General features: G+C 34.7%; 2 long non-coding RNA genes across 3 annotated transcripts in view; both read right to left on the bottom strand.

The window, feature by feature from the left end:
• Positions 1-5,720: 5,720 nt before the first annotated feature.
• LOC141377871 (uncharacterized) lies at positions 5,721-11,780 on the bottom strand. The gene is made up of 5 exons (XR_015509745.1): positions 10,277-11,780; positions 9,745-10,135; positions 9,151-9,216; positions 6,571-8,371; positions 5,721-6,354 (listed from the first exon to the last, which is right to left on the bottom strand). It is a non-coding gene; the product is annotated as an uncharacterized LOC141377871 (long non-coding RNA).
• A 432-nt stretch (positions 11,781-12,212) lies between these two features.
• Positions 12,213-17,746, bottom strand: part of LOC141377870 (uncharacterized) — a 57,700-nt gene continuing 52,166 nt past the window's right edge. Inside the window, exon 3 of one of the 2 annotated variants that reach the window (XR_015509731.2) lies at positions 12,213-12,784. This is a non-coding gene — a long non-coding RNA (uncharacterized LOC141377870). Of the gene's footprint in view, positions 12,785-16,191; positions 17,744-17,746 lie in introns of those variants that run through there. The other variant, XR_015509734.2, reaches the window with a different exon arrangement.

Raw genomic sequence — 17,746 nt, 5'->3', positions numbered from 1 at the left:
CGTTACAACACATAGTTTGATTAATGCCATTGCGTCACCGCGCTATCCACGTTTCATGTAATTTTGGGTGTTTCATTCTTAATTTGTCGACTTTAACTGCAGTTTGCCACTTTCACTTTCATTGGGAATATTTCATGCAAGCCTCCAAGATATTGGATGCGAGTATGAACTGCTGGAAGAGTGTTGTTTTAATGGAATTTGATAAGGCAGAATGGGAGAAAAAACATCTGTTTTTCGCTGTGTTTGTCTGGGGTAATGACTCGGTAGGTGCAAAGTGTCAAACAGCCCTGTGCGTATAAAATATCCTGTCAGTGAAAATCCTACACGACAGTAATATTAAGGTGTTTACATGTCTGTACTGGACTTTAATAATGCGACTAAAATCGAAAAGCATCTTGATTTGATTTCTGTTATATTCGATTATCGATTATCACCTTAATCGGATTACATTCATCAAAAATGGCTGTTTACATGGTGGACTCTTACCCAGAGTATTGTCTTAATCGTCTTAAAATGCGATTATTGGTGTCCATGTAAACATACTCACTGTTGGTAAAAATATGGCTCAAAAATTGGTTATTCACCAATACGATTTTAATACGATTAAGACAACACTCTGATTATAAGTCTATTAAAGTAAACAGGTGATTTTTAATTAATTTAATCTGATCAAGGTCATAATATCATGGAGTATGCCGATTTTAGTCGCATTATTGAAGTGCAGGACATGTAAACACCTTAATCAAACTATTACCGTCATGTCGCTGCATTTTGCAACAGGATAGTTTATTCACACGGCTGTTTGACTCAACATTAAGAAGCTTCACCAACTGAGTCAGTAAAGGACCACAGACACACACAATGCGAAATGCTGAGGTTTTTTTTTTTTCCATTGGGAGTGCGGTATTAAATTCCATTAAAACAACATTGTTTCAGCAGTCCTTACTAAATTCATCCAATACGTCAGTTTGTCATAAGGGGACATGAATAAACTGTTCCTGAATGAAAGTGATACTGCCGGACTGCAGTTAAAATTGAAAAATAAATAATGAAACATGAAATTACATGAAACTCCGGAGGAAACGTGATGCAATGACATTAATCCAACTATGTGTTATAACATGTAAAACAGGATCATGAAAGGAAGATTCAAGAAGCAACTCATGTAAACACCCTGATCATATTAACGTCTTATTCAGATTAAGGCAAATAATTTGCTTACTGATGTCCATGTAAACCTAGTCACAATTGATGAAAATATGGCACAAAAATTGGTAATAACTTGCCAAGACTTTTTATTATAAAATTTATTATTTCAAACTACAAAATGTCAATCAAATTAACTGTTAAACTGTGGTTAAATATAAGTCTTATTAAAAAGTTAAAGAGGTCTCAAACTAAATAAATGCAAAATATGTGATCATAAAATACAGTTGTTTTTTTTAACATATAATAACAAAGCCTATTTCTGTGATCTCTTCCATATTATTTAATTTGTTGACTTTACCAAAAATGTGTGTGGAAAAGTATCAACATATGTTTGAGGGCTGCAAACAAACCGTCATCCTTTACACCCTTATAAAAACAAGTCTTTACAACAAACACACACCGTCTGAAAGCTGCGGTCAGATTTGGCTGTTAAAACGACCGTCACGGTGACCAAAAAAAGCACAAATGACTGTGGTTTATTCAAACGTCCACCATTAAAATCTCATGCAAAAACAAACTCGGAGCTCTAAATATGTGGTGGAATGGCGAAGAAAGAGAGTTGAAAAGAGGTCAGGGGGACAAAAAAGGACCCATGTAAATTTCAATAATCTCCATGGTTAATCTTGTTAAACAAATCTCTGAAAGGAGCTACAGATGTCCTCTTTCTGTTATCTTGTACGCTCAATTGTTCATTTGAATACTCTACGCCCACCAAAAAAAAAAAAAACACTGCTTATTTTGTCTGATTTTATTGTTAGCGCCTGCTTTATAACATGTGCTTCCACATATGTGACACCACGACCCATTAAACCTCTCGCAAATTGTCTCTAACAAACGTTTTTACCACACTGAAGTGATCCATCATCCAACCCTCCAAGCAAATAGCTACTAGATCCATTAGTAAAGTAACTCCGCTAAGTTTTATCTGTTTGCTTAGCGTCCGGCTACCTAGCTTTGTGTACTTACTGGAAATGGTTTGTGTTTTCTGACACTTGCATGTTTGGCGAGTGAAATGAGCCCGAATGTTCGCCGTGAAGCTGAAATGGCTTTTAATATGAACAACTCTTTATTGGCCCTCAGGCTTTGGCAGTCGCGGTGAACATCAATCATTTACGAGGTAATTCAGAGGAACAACTGCACTGCAAAGGTGGACTGATATAAAGATGATAGTTTAAACTGTTTACAGTCACGTTAAACAAACTGCTTTTTGAAAAGTGTTAAGGCTTGTGCAAATATTTAAGATGGTGATCTTGCGTCTACTTTTCATTGGCAGCCATAATGTGCATTTCATGTGCTTAGATGATTATATTTGCTATATTTCCCCCTTACTAACACTACTGCCCCCATGAGAAGCTTGGTTGGTTAACAATACAATGTGGCACAGTCACTGCTGAGTATTCAAACTTAGATAATAATAAAAAAAATGTGTTCCCTGCTATAAAAACAACATATGTTCATGTTGTTGATGATAGCTGGTTCAGTATAAAACACTAAATGTAAATAAATAAATAAAAAATAAAAACGTTAATATTCATATTTATTGTGTATTTATCCTGCTGAAAAAACAGCTCATGCTGGTCGCTATGTTTTGATGGATGTCTTGATGGTCTCAGTACTGGTCCTGACAAGTATTATCCTCATTGAAACCAGCAAGACCAACATGCCATCATCAAAACATACCAGCATATGCTGTTTTTTCAGCAGGGTAAATTCAGGTTCACAACAGGCAGTTGCAATCAGAATTATTAAATCCCCCTAATTTTTTTTTTCTTTTTTATATATTTCACAAATGATGCCTGATAGGCATGGGACAATAACTGTTTTTTTTTTTTTAGGTATATAGCGGTTTGGAGAAACTAAGGTATTAAAACGGTCAAAATTTTCTGCAATACCGTTTCAAAGGTATGTGTACGATTGTTTATTTGCAATTTTTAGGACAACAGTACCTTCAGCAGAAAAGAAATATAAAAGATGCCGTTTTAAATTGTTAAAAAAAAAAATCTGTTTTTGAAGCAAATGAAGACAGCAGAAGTTAATAATTTATTTAGCCTGACATGTTTAATGTTCCAAAATATTTTAAATATTACTCTAAATAAAATTTATTGTGTTCAAAAGGGAAAAAGTTTTAGTATTTAACCCAGACAAACAATATATTTTAGAGCAGTAATCACAGTACAGTGAAAATGTGATATTTTTATCCATGGTTTTTGGAACGTAAAAGCACTTTCAGTGTGATCGGCCCCTAAAGTCAAAGAAAATCTAAACCAGCAGTGCCCAAACTTTTTCTTATGAAGGACCGAAAATCAAACTTAATTGAGGGCTGTGGGCCAAAGATAAATATACCTGAACTGTATTACATTAAAGTTGCCATGGGTAATAAATAATGTTTAAAAATAACTAGAAATCAATGCTTTATATTGACGAATGGAGCATTTTTATAACAAAACTTACAGTATAAGACTAAAAACAAAAACAAATCGCATTTATAATATAATGGAGTTCAATGCTGAACATACGGGTCAAGCTGCTTGTTTTTGCCTTGATTTGTTGTCTCGCTGATGTCTTCTGCATTGTTCTCTGCCAGTAGAGTTTCATAAGTATTTACATTTGTGAAAAAATAGATTTACAACATCTAGTTGAAATATTTATAAGACGATCTCAGTTAAAGGCATTCACCCCCAACCCTCCCATCACTCTCTTCTCAGACCGGATGGTGGGCCAAATCAAAGGTTAACATCAGCCAACTCGGGCCCTAGTTTGGGCATCTCTGATCTAAACAAAAGGCTTTGGATGAGATACGCAAGAACTACTCCTATACACACAGCATTGGTTTAATGACCAAAAAAAAAACTGACAGATGCCTTGAAATACACCATCTGAATAATGTCAATAGGTGTGGTTCATGCATATACAGTAATGTGCATTATTTTGTAATAATCCACTAGCCAGTCATTAATTATTCCTTACGCACTGTTAAAAATAACACTATTTCCAATCTCCATGTACACACTTAAATAATTAAATATCATAAACATACAATTAGTCGACTATTATCATGGCTTAAATGCAGGACTACTATTCGACTAGGAAACCCGTTCCTGAGAAACACACACTAAACACGGACCTGCTTTTCCACACCTTTGAACAGCACATGTAGCGCCATGATCAAAGATGTTGGTAGTTGCTGCTGACTCTGGAAAGGAGCAATAATTGATGCTGAACTCAGGCATTGCCACCGGTTGACACCCATTACATTGTTCGCCGCGGCTCACTTTGCAGGTTCACAGCAGATAAAAAACACAAAAGGGGTCTGGCTTTTGGGAGAGATGTCTGCAAGTACGACAGTGATGAATCGCTCTTGATGTGTGCTCAGAAAGCGGTGAAATTGGGTTGCGGAGCCGCACTATAGCTTTGGGTCACATGCATGACATGCTTATAATCAGATGCTGGCAGACGTCGGTAGGCTGGAGATAATTCTGGTTTGATCAAAGTTTACGTCAACTGAAATGTCTCAAGCTTTTTTTTCTGTCTTGTTTTGCTTTACTGAATTGTTCATGTATGTGAACAGATGTGGGTTTTTTGTATTATGATTTGTATTATAAATTCTGTAGCATTTTACAAATTATTATGGAACAAAAAAAAAAAACATTTACGTCAACTAAAAAGTCTTTTTTAGTTTTTTCTCCTTTTTTCTCTACCTGATGGTTTTTGTGAGGTTGTTCATGTATGTGAACAGATTTTTTTTTGCATTATGATTTGTATTATGAATATTGGAGCCTTTTACAAATGATTACGGAAGACCAAGTACAATTGCAACAAAAAAAATCATAAAATGGAGAATTATGACATTTACATCAACTGAAATGTCTCAAGTTTGATTATGGAAGATGAAGTACAATGGCAACAACAACAATAAAATCATAAATGTAGAATTATGACATTTACATCATCTGTAATGTCTTGTTTTTTTTTTTTTTTTCTTGTCCTGTTTTGCTCTACCTGATGATTTTTGTGATATTGTTCATGTATGTGAACAGATTTTTTTGTATTATGATTGTACAAAATTCTGGAGCCATTTACAAATTATTATGGTAGACCAAGTACAATTGAAACCCTCTAAAAATTCATAAATGTAGAATTTTGACATTTACGTCAACTGAAATGTCTCAAGTTTTCTTTTCTTGTCTTGTTCGGCTCCACCGAATGGTTTTTGCGAGGTTGTTCATGTATGTTAAGATTTTTTTGCATTATAATTTTATATTATGAATATTGGAGCCTTTTACAAATGAAATATAGAATTATGACATTTACATCAACTGAAATGTCTCAAGTTTGATTATGGAAGATGAAGTACAATTGCAACAACAACAATAAAATCATAAATTTAGAAATTATGACATTCACATCATCTGTAACGTCTTAATTTTTTTCCCTGTCCTGCTTTGCTCTACCTGATGATTTTTGTGATATTGTTCATGTATGTGAACAGATTTTTTGTATTATGATTGTACAAAATTCTGGAGCCATTTACAAATTATTATGGTAGACCAAGTACAATTGCAACCCTCTAAAAAATCATAAATGTAGAATTTTGACATTTACGTCGACTGAAATGTTTCAATATATTTGTTTCTTGTCCCGTTCTGCTCCACTGAATGGTTTTTGTGAGACTGTTTGTGTATGTGAACATATTTATTTGGATTATGACTTGTTTTATGAATTCTGGAGATTTTACAAATTATTACGAAAGACCAAATAAAATTGCAACAACAACAAAAAAAATAAATAAATGTAAATTTAAGACATTTACATCAACTGAAATGTCTCAAATGTATTTTTTTCTGTCTTGTTTTGCTCTACCATTGTTTTTATGAGGTTGTTCATGTATGTGAATATATTTGTTTCGGATTATGATTCGTATTATGAATTCTGGTGCCTTTTACAAATGATTATGAAAGATTAAGTACAAATGCAACCAAAAAAATTATACTAAATGTACAATTATGACATTTACGTCAACTGAAATATCTCAAGTTATTTTTTTTTTTCTTGTCCTGTTTTGCTCCACCGAATGGTTTTTGTGAGGTTGTTCATGTATGTGAACAGATTTATTTCTATTATAATTTGTATTATGAATTCTGGAGCCTTTTACAAATGATTACAAAAGACAAAATAAAATTGCAACAACAACAACAACAAAAAATAATATTAAATGTAGATTTAAGACATTTACGTCAACTGAAATGCCTCAAATTATTATTTTTTTCTGTCTTGTTTTGCTGTACAATTGTTTTTGTGAGGTTATTCATGTATGTGAACATATTTGTTTTGGATTGCGATTTGTATTATGAATTCTGGAGCCTTTTACAAATGATTATGGAAGATTAAGTACAATTGCAGCCATAAAAAAATCCTAAACGTACAATTACGACATTTACACCCACTGAAATGTCTCAAGTTATTTTTTCTTGACAGAGGGGCTCATTCGGGACAAAAAAGCTACGAGCTCTACAACTAGTTCTAATACTTCTCAAGATCATTCAAGTAGAAATACTTGATACTGAAAAAAAAAGATAAAAAAAACATAAATGTTTAATCATGACATTTACGCAGCACATGTTCAGTTAGAATTGCTCTCATGATGGAATAAAAAAAATGAAAAAACTTAAATAAAAATAAATAAGATGGTCATAGAAATGAATTATACATACAATTGAAGTCAAAATCATTAGCCCTGCAGTGAATTGTTTTTTCTTCTTCAAATATTTTCCAAATTATGTTTAACAGAGCAAGGAATTTTTCACAGTATTTCCTATAATATTTTACTTCTAGAGAATGTCTTATTTGTATTATTTCGGCTAGAATAAAAGCAGTTTTAAATTTTGTGTATATTATAATATTATTAGCCGCCTTAAGCAATATTTTTTTTTGCTGATTATCTACAAAACAAACCACTGTTATACAATGACTTGCCTAATTACCCTAACTTGCCTTATTAGCCTAGTTAATATACAGTCAATTTTAATCAACTTATATAATTTAAAATGCTCATATATACTGTAACATGTGATTTTATACAGCTTTTATGATTATCAAATAAGTATTATCAACATATTTAATGTCTATTATATACCTACACAAACACTCTCAAGGGTAGGTTAAAAGTTCAGGTGAATTAGAGATGCTAATACTGGTTTTTAATCACAGCTATTGTAACTCCAGTTCTGTAATTAAAATTGTATGACTGCAAAGAATGAACCGTAATAAAATGGACATAATTTCATTAAAGTATAGCTGAAGACGGAACTTGACTTATTAGCTGATAAATAGACTTTAGTTAAGAGGATTTCACCCATTTAGCATAATAATAAAGCACTTAGACCTTTGCTTAAAACCGTAAATTATTAATAAACCTAAAAGAATTAGTGCCATTAAAAGATACTACCATTCCACAATCTGAAAAAGCATTTAAGATTTAATACAGGTCTTTATTTTTTTTGTTTAATTTTTAATCAATAAGATTTGTTTTGTAAATATTAGTACAATAACAGAAATAGCACTACTCCTGTTGGAACTTTGGGTTAATACATAACTCTATAATACATATAAATCCAAATGTATTGTGACATGATATGATCTCAAAGTCATGACAACATAGGTTTTTGTTACTTTAACTTACTGTTACTTGAAAATCCTGTTTCAGCTTACTTTAAGTTATATATGATTGAACAAGCAGCAAAAGTAATTTTTTTGAGTATAAGTTCAAACTATTAATTTAAAATGGGTTAAAATAACACAATTCTTAAATTTTAACAACTTAGCGCCTACTCACACTATGCTATCCGAACCATGCCCAGGCCCGTTTCCCGGATCATTTGAGAAGTGTTAGTGCCCTAAATCGGGCTCAGGCACAGTTCACTTGGCCAGCCCTGGCCTGGTTGGAAGAGCGGTTCATTTGGGCTTTGAAAGCCGAAACTGAAAGCGAGTTGTGACTTTCAAGGGACTGTTTGATATGGATTTATTAATCATTCTTACTGTTCAGTGAACACAAACTGCCGTAGTTTAATAAAGACGCAAGCCCTTCACTGCACGACAGCTGCGCACCTTCAGCAAACCTCCCAATTGCTGCAGCACGAGGGCTTTATGATTGTTTATGAGCAGGCTCGGATTGGCTAATCGGGAGGACTGGGAGAATTCCCGGTGGGCCGGTCTGTTTTTTGGCCGCGAGGGCCGGTGTCCCTAGCTGCTTGCACTCTCAGCAGTCACACTTTTTTCTTCTATTTATTTTTTTGACCATAGCTTTACTCTTTTTAATCATTATTTTACCGTAGTGCCGATCTTTTTATTTATTTTCTCGCAGCCCCGTGTGAAAAATGCAGCCTGCAGGTTAACTAACGTTAATGATGATGATGTAATGCAACTATCGCCCCAAACAGCGGCACCTTAGTGAATATAAGAATTCTAATAAAATGAATAAAACACCTGCTCAATGAAAATCAAATGATTCACTATAATAATTATAAGTCAGATTAATAAATCTGACATAACTTGATCAGAAATCTAAAAATAGGAGAAAAAGATTGAGCCATCAAAAGAAAGTAGTGCTGTGTCTTAAGGGTCGCAAGTCATAAATTATTTTTTACTCTCACTGTAATAGCGCCAATGTGGGCCAGTGGTAAGCACATTGCATTTCAATGGTATAGACCTGGGATCGAATCTCCCGTGAAAAATCTTTTTTTTTTTTTTTTCGATTTTATTGTTAAGACATAAAATACTGTTAGGGCTGTTGAACATTTGAATTTCTAAAGCAGCCATTTTCTTGAAAAAGACGTGATAGTGCCATTAGTAACTGAATTGGAATCAGTCGTGAACTGAGGTGGGCCGGTCTGGCTTGAAACTCCAGGGCTGAAAATGAGTCCCACTCCGGCCCTGTTTATGAGCATCAAAAGCGGCTGATCTGTTCAGGGAAATATCTGACTGCGTGTCGCTGCATCCCAAACGATATAACTGAAGCAGGCCTGAAATCGTGAGGACCAGGAGAGTTCCCGGTGGGCCAGTACAGTTTTTGGCCGCGAGGGCCGGTGTTTCTAGCCGCTTGCACTCTCAGCAGTCGCACTTTTTTTCATTTCTTTATTTATTTGACCATAGCCTCACTCTTTTTATTCATTATTGAGCAAAATGCAGCCTGCAGGGTAATGATAATCTAACTATCATTCCGGCCACACAATTGTAACGGTGCCATTGTGGTCCAGTGGTCAGCACATTGCGTTACGACATTGTCGATCCGTGTTTGATCCCCACCTGAGTAATTTTTTTTATTTATTTATTTTTATTGTTAAGACATACACAACTGTAAGGTTGTTGAACATTTGAAGTTCTAAAGCAGCTGTTCTCTTGAAAAAGACGTGATAATGTAGAAGTGATTAGAAACTGAATTGGAAATGACCTTATTTTAATATAGTCAGTCATGAACTGAGGTGGGCCGGTCTACTTGAAACTCCAGGGCTGAAAAGGAGTCCCACTTCGGCCCTGAACTGAAGAAATCCCCACTGTGCTGAGCGAGAGCACTTCTGACCACCAGCGCATCATCGATGACGTAAGCAGGCCCATCCCCGATTGTAATGTGAGTGCGGGCCGTCAGGGGAGATGGGAGGGGGGACAAGCGTGCTTTGGCCCGGTTCGAGGCAACTCTACATAGTGTGAGCACAGCCTTAATTGTTTTATGTTAAATCCACTTAAAATAGTAAAACCATTTAACTTAAATTATTTGTGTTGGGACAATGTGAAGGAATAGTGTGGAACCCAGCATTTTAAAAGTGTGAGTCAGTTTAACGTAAAAATTACTTGCAAAGTCAATTCAGTTCGACTTGAAAATTTAAGGTACATTATTTTTTATTTATACTACAGGACTGTTTGATGCTCGATTCTAATTGGCTGATAAAAGTAAGGGACCATTTAAACAGATTGATCCAAACCTTTGCATGTAGAAACATGAGACAGCATTTAGCAATATTTGTTTTAAAGCTCCTCCTCTGCCTTTTTAACATCAAATAAAACAACTTGTTACTGTAAAGTGAAGTTCACAGCACTTGCCCCACCTCCAAATTCTTCTGATTGGTCAACTGCTGTGGAACTGACATTGATGAGGAGCTATGAAATTTCTTTTAACTGGACACAATGTCCTGAAAATGTGGAATGTGCGTAGACACAAAAAAAAACTTGAGATCTGAGCATAATGAGTCACGGACAGAAATCAAATGTGTGTTTACATAGAAAAACATTAGAAAAGTAGGCCATTGTAATAGAAATACCATAGGGAAGAAACGCATTCTGTGTGAACTGTCTTTAAGGAAAGTAATTCTTTTACAGGCTTGGACCACATTACAGTTTCATATCAGTACGCTGAAAGATTTGAGCTTTTTCACAGCCCAATACAGTAAAAGAAGAAGGAAAAAAAAGTAAATCAATAGACTTTTGATGAGATACTAAGATAAGAAAATAAAGATAGGAAAATTTTATGTTAATTTAATGTTGAGTTTCTTCGCGGGTGTTTTGTTTTTTCTGAACGCTAGAAGTAGCTAAAACTTGCTAATTCAGAGGCAGAAACCAGTGAAGTTGCAACAAATTTTATTATAAGGAAAGCATAAAACAAAAGTTTCCATCTGGAGCTCCTTCATGGGACTCTGCACTTGTAAACTATCACTCCATTGGGCTCATGGCTCTCACCACTGCCGCACTCGTCAACGCTACCAAGTTGACCAATCACAGAGCTTGCGCTCACGTCTTTGCAACATGTAGTTGCATTTTTTGAGAGGTGCGAGTCAGCCACACGATGGCTATGCAACCGCACAAAGGCTGCGATGGACCACACACGCATGCTTGATGCAGAAGTATAAATCAGCCTTAACCCCTCATTGAAGGATAAGAATATCATACTAAATTGTACAAATGAGATCATACAAATTAGCTACTTAATCACAAAAGTTACGAATTGCCGTGAGATTGCATTAGGTAACCACAGTGTAAGTGTAATAACTGAATTTGGTGATTTAATTATTTTAGGATTAACTGTTGAATTATTCAAAAATAATGCGTGATCGCATCCCCACCCTGGGTGTGCATAATTTCCTAATTCAACAGCTCAAAGTCAAATATTCCTTACTTAAAGTCCACATGAAATCAAAACTAAACATAAGATTTTCTTAACTCACATTTTTATGTGTGCCAGTTTTATGGTGAACAATTAATTTGTGCATGTTATTAATAATATAGATAAAATAATTTTTGTTCTTGTAATCTAAAATTGAAATCTGATAATGCACTTCCTGTTTGTTTTTAGTTAAATTCTGAGATTATGTGATTTTGAGGCAATGAGCAAGGCCAACATACTTAACAATTCCCCTCCAACTGTTAGTTTTGACAACAAACCAAAATGGTGAGGTCTGTTAGGTCTTAATAACTCTCCCCAAACCCATTTTCACATGTTTATGAATAAATTTCTATTTTATTACATCCATTTAGCTCGCAGCAGAAAAAACAAGCCATGTCCACCATTTTCTCATTCAAAATTCCACTTCTCCAGGAACTGTCACTGTGTAAATAAAAAATAAATAAATAAATAAAAATATATATATTTAAAAAAAAAAAAAAAAAAGGTAGCATGGTTCATGTGGACTTTAAGAGTTCCAAGAAGTGCTTTGAAATGTGCATTTTTTGTTTGATGTTTTGCGTAATCTCAACTGAAAGATGAAGAGAGGGTGGGACATACAGTAGCCTCTCCTCTTTAAAAAAAAATTACCTATAGTATTTAGTTTTCTTCACAGCTCTGCCAGTAAGAGTGGTTGAGCTCATACGCATCAAATGAAAGGCATTTTGAAGTAGCTGGGCATGTCAGATACTAGAGAGCATTTGATTAGTCAAGATTAGATGAGAAACTAAAGTATGAGGTGACGTAAAAAAAAATCATTGACCCATTTAGATGAAAGTGACAAACTGCAAGCTCTGCATGTTTATATCAGTTTTACTGTATTTTTTCTAAACGTAAATTCTGTCACTGTTTTGGAGCACAACAACATCTAGATGTCCTTAAAACTAACAGACTGAAACTAACACCTAAAAAGGAAATATTTTAAATTTCACGTGACCTTTAAATGTTTGAACGTGACCTAATTCAACTTTAAGTCAGTAGTCTTAAATAAATCTTAACTCTATGGTGCAGTAATTACGATCTAGCAAGTAAAAGCAAAATCAAATAATAATAGCATTCGTCCCCTATCTCACCTAACAGTAACCCAGGGTGGTCTAATAATGCTAAAGGTGGACAGATGTTGAAGCGGACAGTATTTTAGGACTTACTTCTACTCTGCCAGCTTTTCGGTGTTCTCATTTTGTATACAAAACGGGTTAGTAAGCAGTTTGACTCCTCTGCCACTGGCCTCTTTTGCCACGCATCACACAGTGAAGCTGGCGAACGGAGAGCCTCTTCACCTTCCACAATGTCGTTTGATCTCTGCCGTCCCATCAGGCACAGACAGGTCCACATTACACTGTCCTGGCCAACCCATCTGTCACTACACTGAGACACACAGAGAGAGCAGACAGAGACAAAAGGAAAGGGTTAAGCAGGAAGGAATCAATGCAGAGAAGCCCAGAAATATGATTCCCCTGGGTTTCTTGTGGGTTGTTTTGACTGAGATTAAGCTTTTTGTCTTTGGGACAGGTAATGCAGATATTTGACGTTGTTATAATTAATCAGAAAAGTGTTAGTGGACATCTACTGCATGCACAGAACGTCCTTTCACAGTTCAAAACAAAAACGTATACTTAAAATAACTTAACAATGAGTTTGTTAATGTTAGTTAATGCATTTACAAACATAAACACCAAACTGTATATATTTTTAATATATAAAATATATATATTACAGTATTTGTCCATGTAGTTACCGTTAGGCTTAGGTATACAGAAAATACAGTTATTCATTGTTAGTCATTATTCATTGTTAGTTCAGTGTGGTTACTTATGTTAACAAACTTGAATTTGGATATTACTAATACATTAGTAAATGTTGAACTATAAATGCTCCACAAGTGTTGTTTTTAATTATTTCATGTTAGTTAATACATTAACTAATAAAACCTTATTATAAAGCGTGACCAAATAAGTGGTTAACTTTATACATGGATAATATCTTAATTAAAAATAGTAGTATTTTTGTCTAAAATTTAGAGGAAAAATAAGCGTGTAATTAAATAAAAAAATATATAAATGAAATATAAAATGCTACATTTCCAATGGTCCTTTGTCTATTAGATCATTTAGCTTATTTATGATTTTAATAAGAATAATAACTTTAATAAAAATACATGTTTCACCATCAACAGAAACAACAAGAGAAAAATTTGTTACAATTATAAAAATTTGTTACAATTATAAAAATTTATACAGATTTTTTAAAATAAATTAAGTTATTAAAATAAATAAATAATAATAATAACAAAATCTAACGGTTCAATATGAAGTCCTAAAATGCTGTCTGTTTGAAGTAGTAAATACATTTATAATCTTATCAAATATTTCGATGCTAATACAAGAAGTGTATTCTCATAAGAACTAAACAGTTCATTTTGATAACCTGCTTTAAAATGTCTTTGTCTAGAAAAAAAGATTAAAAAAACAAAACTTATATTAATAACAACAAACAAAGAAATAAAAATACATTATACAGGAATATCATTAAAAATGTATACAATATTATAAAAAAGAATATTAAAATAGAATATTATTAAATAAACTCTTATAAATACACAGACTTCCAGCAAAGGTATGTTTAAAGTACTAATTTAAAATGAGTACAACATAATTTAAGATTTTTGGGGGGAAAACTTAATTGTTTTTTGTTTAATCCATTTAAATGTTTAAAAACGATGAAGTTAAGTTAATCTACTTGTGTTGGGACAACATGAATTAATAGTGTGGAACCCACCATATTTTATAGTGTAGTATTAATGTAGTATTATAATAAATAAATAATATTTGACAAAATAATTATAATAAAAGAAAATAAATAAGATGGCATGGTGGCTCAATGGTTAGCACTGTCATCCCACAGCAAGAAGTTTAACGATTCGAGTGCTGGCTGAGCCAGTTGGCTTTTCTGTGTGGAGTTTGCATGTTCTCCTCATGTTTGCATGGGTTTTTTCTGGGTGCTCCGGTTTCCCCCACAGTCCAAAGACAGAATTGGCCGTAGTGTATGAGTGTGTGAGTGTATAGGTGTTTCCTAGTACCGGGTTGGGGCTGGAAGGGTATCTGCTAAAACATATGCTGGAATAGTTGGCGGTTCATTCCACTGGGGCGACCTCTAATAAATCAAAGACTAATCCGAAGGAAAATGAACGAATAAATAATAAATAAAAAATAATTGACAAAATGCATGTTTTTGCAGCCTTGGGAAAAAAAATCTTGACCCCAAACTTTAGTCTACACATGAAAATACTTTTTTTTTTTACATACTGTACATCATATATAGTACAGAGACTGCACAGAAGCTTTAGAAAGCCATGAATGATTGCATTTCATGTGGCTCATGATTGTGACTGCTAAGAGCAAAAGAGAGGGAAAATCTTTCTTGTAATCTACTGTTAAAAATGAAGATCCACACAGCAGCAGCGATGTCACCTCCACATCGCTCTGCCTGGAAAACATACTAGTAGAGGTGGAGTCGAGACTAATGTAAGTGAGGTAAATTTAGGCAGACACATTTATAACGCCTCCTGAAATAGCCTTTAAAAAAGAGACCTAGAAATAGGCGCTCTGAATAATGACGTCTCTTGCTCTGCTTTGCTTAGTTTTTACACTGAAATTGGATGGCGGTGTTAACGTATGGCCCCTGTGTCAAAACTGCTAAATAATGCATTTATTAAAATATACCTCAGCTCTTTAAGGACGATAATGGATGTGTTCTCACCTTTAAGGCTATAACAGTTATCCTGCAGAACAGAAGCATTGTCCTTAAGTACATTTAAAAAAAAAAAAAATGATTTCATAATTTGAAAACACCTCAAAATAGAGGCAGTGGGAATAAAAGCACCATACATTCAGTCCTCACCACATGTAATAATTACGCCACACACACACAAAAACAACAACAAATTCACAGTTTCTGACTGAAATAAAAAAACGGTCTGCGAAGAGGGAACGCTCTCAAAACAAACAGTCTTCCAGTAAAACTCAAATGATATTTTGATATTTAACAGGCGGACATACAGCCTTTCAGCCTTTACAGTATATTCCATCTGATAGGAAACACTAGTGCTCAACACAAGCACATTAGAAATAATAAAAATAGAAAGTTTTAAGTAATGCTTATTTTATGCACTTGTCAACACAGGTGTCAATTGTTTTTGCTGTCTTCAGCAGTTTGTTGTTTTTCGTCTTTTTTTCAAAGTAGTGGATTTTCAAAATTTTTTAAAATGCATGTGAAGTAAAAAGCGCATGCATTGCACAACATGCTCAGTAGAAAATCAGACTGGGGATAATCAAATTTTTGACCTGTTTAATCAGCCTGATCTCATTAGCAAACATAACTATTTTACGTTTTGTTCATTTAGTGGCTAACTTCGTAAGTGGTTAACTGCATGAATTTGTACGAGTTCAGTCATACGAAAGGTTTTAAAAAGGAGGCGTGGCACCCAACCCTGCCCCTAAACCCAACCGTCATTGGGGGATGAGCAAATCATACTAGATTGTACGAATAAGATTGTTCAAGTTCAAATGAATTAGCCACTAAATCAAAGTTACGAATTACTGTGAGATTGTGGAAAGCCATCTAGGCCAAAAAAAAACCTCTTTAAACATTGACAAATCAGAAGTACTGATATGTTACAAGTACAACAGCCAAAGAGGCAACTGTATCTGTGACTATATTTGCATATAAGATGCAGCAGTAAATTGGGATATACAAATATCAGCTGTACTCGCATATGCATATGTTATATCAACTTTAATAAAAAATGCTGCCTCAATGAGGTCAAACTGTATGCATTTGGTGCAAAATAAATGAAAAATACATACACATAGGCATCTTAACGTAAAAGTTCACCCAAACATTTGAATTCTGCCATTGACACTTATAGTATTTGTTGTTTTCCTAATATGGAATTCGAATTTAAAATATCTTCTCCTGTTCAACAGTTGTCCTATTGTTACAATTTTAAAGATGGTGAGTCAAGGGGTTAGGAGAGTAACATTAATTTTGGTTGAAACACATAAGAAAACACACAATATCAACAAGCGAACTAAATGCAACTAAATGCAATAAAGTGAGTTAATTTACAAAGGTAGAGATAATAATAAGTGCAAAAATATGTATATAGAAAGAACAATGAATATTTAAAAGAATATATTGAAAATTACAGATAATGAATAGGACACAAGATGCTTCAACAGATAGATGGGAGAGTTGAAGAGACTAGACACAGGCGGCGTCCAAACAATGGAAGTAAATAAAACAAAACAATCTATTCTACTGGCCCAACCTCTACCATAACTATCCAAAAGAAAAATATATTGAAAATTTTCAAGTTATTGAAAAGAAATCTTCTTATCTATTACGCACATAACCTACTCTAATAAAGATTTAAAACAACAAGAGGCAGAATAAATTATTTTGGGGTGAACTATCCCTTTAATAGTCAAAATGTGCATATGTAATGTAATGTAATGTAATGTGTATTTATATAGCGCATTTATTGTGTATGGCCATACACCCAAAGCGCTTCACAATTATGAGGGGAGTCTCTTCACACCATCACCAGTGTGCCGTGTCCACTTGGATGATGCGACGGCAGCCCCAGGACAATGGTGCCAGTGCGCTCAGCACACACCAGCTATTAGTGAAGGGACAGTATTGGAGCCAATTCAGTGGATGGGGATGATTAGGCCAATTGAGGGACTTTTGGCCTGGACACCGGGGTTACACCCCTGCTCTTTACGAGAAGTTCCATGGGATTTTTAATGACCACAGAGAGAGTCTGGACCTCGGTTTAACGTCTCATCCGAAAGACAGCGCCCACTGACAGTGTAGTGTCCCCTTCACTTTTACTGGGGCATTAGGACTCGCAGACTGCAGGTTGTGTGCCCCCTGCTGGCCTCACTAACACCACTTCCAACAGCAACATTTTTCCCTTGTGGTCTCCTATCCAGGCTCAGCCCTGCTTAGCTATAGTGAGTAACCGGGCTTGGGCTGCATGGTGCAAGAAGGTCGCTGGTTCGAGCCTCGGTCAGTTGGCGATTTTGTGTGGAGTTTACATGTTCTCCTTGAGATTGCGTGGGTTTCCTCCTGGTGCTCTGGTTTCCCCCACAGTCCAAAGACATGCGGTATAAGTGTACTGGGTAATTTAAATTGTCTGTAGTGTATGTGTGTGTGGATGTTTCCCAGTGATGGGTTGCGGCTGGAAGGGCATCCTCTGAGTAAAAACTTGCTGTATGAGTTGGCTGTTGATTCCGCAGTGGCGACCAAGGTTTAATAAAGGGACTA

Source organism: Danio rerio, chromosome 15 (assembly GCF_052040795.2).
Source record: "Danio rerio strain M-AB ecotype USA chromosome 15, GRCz13ab, whole genome shotgun sequence".
NCBI lineage: Eukaryota > Metazoa > Chordata > Actinopteri > Cypriniformes > Danionidae > Danio > Danio rerio.
This window is presented reverse-complemented; position numbering and strand designations above follow the sequence as displayed.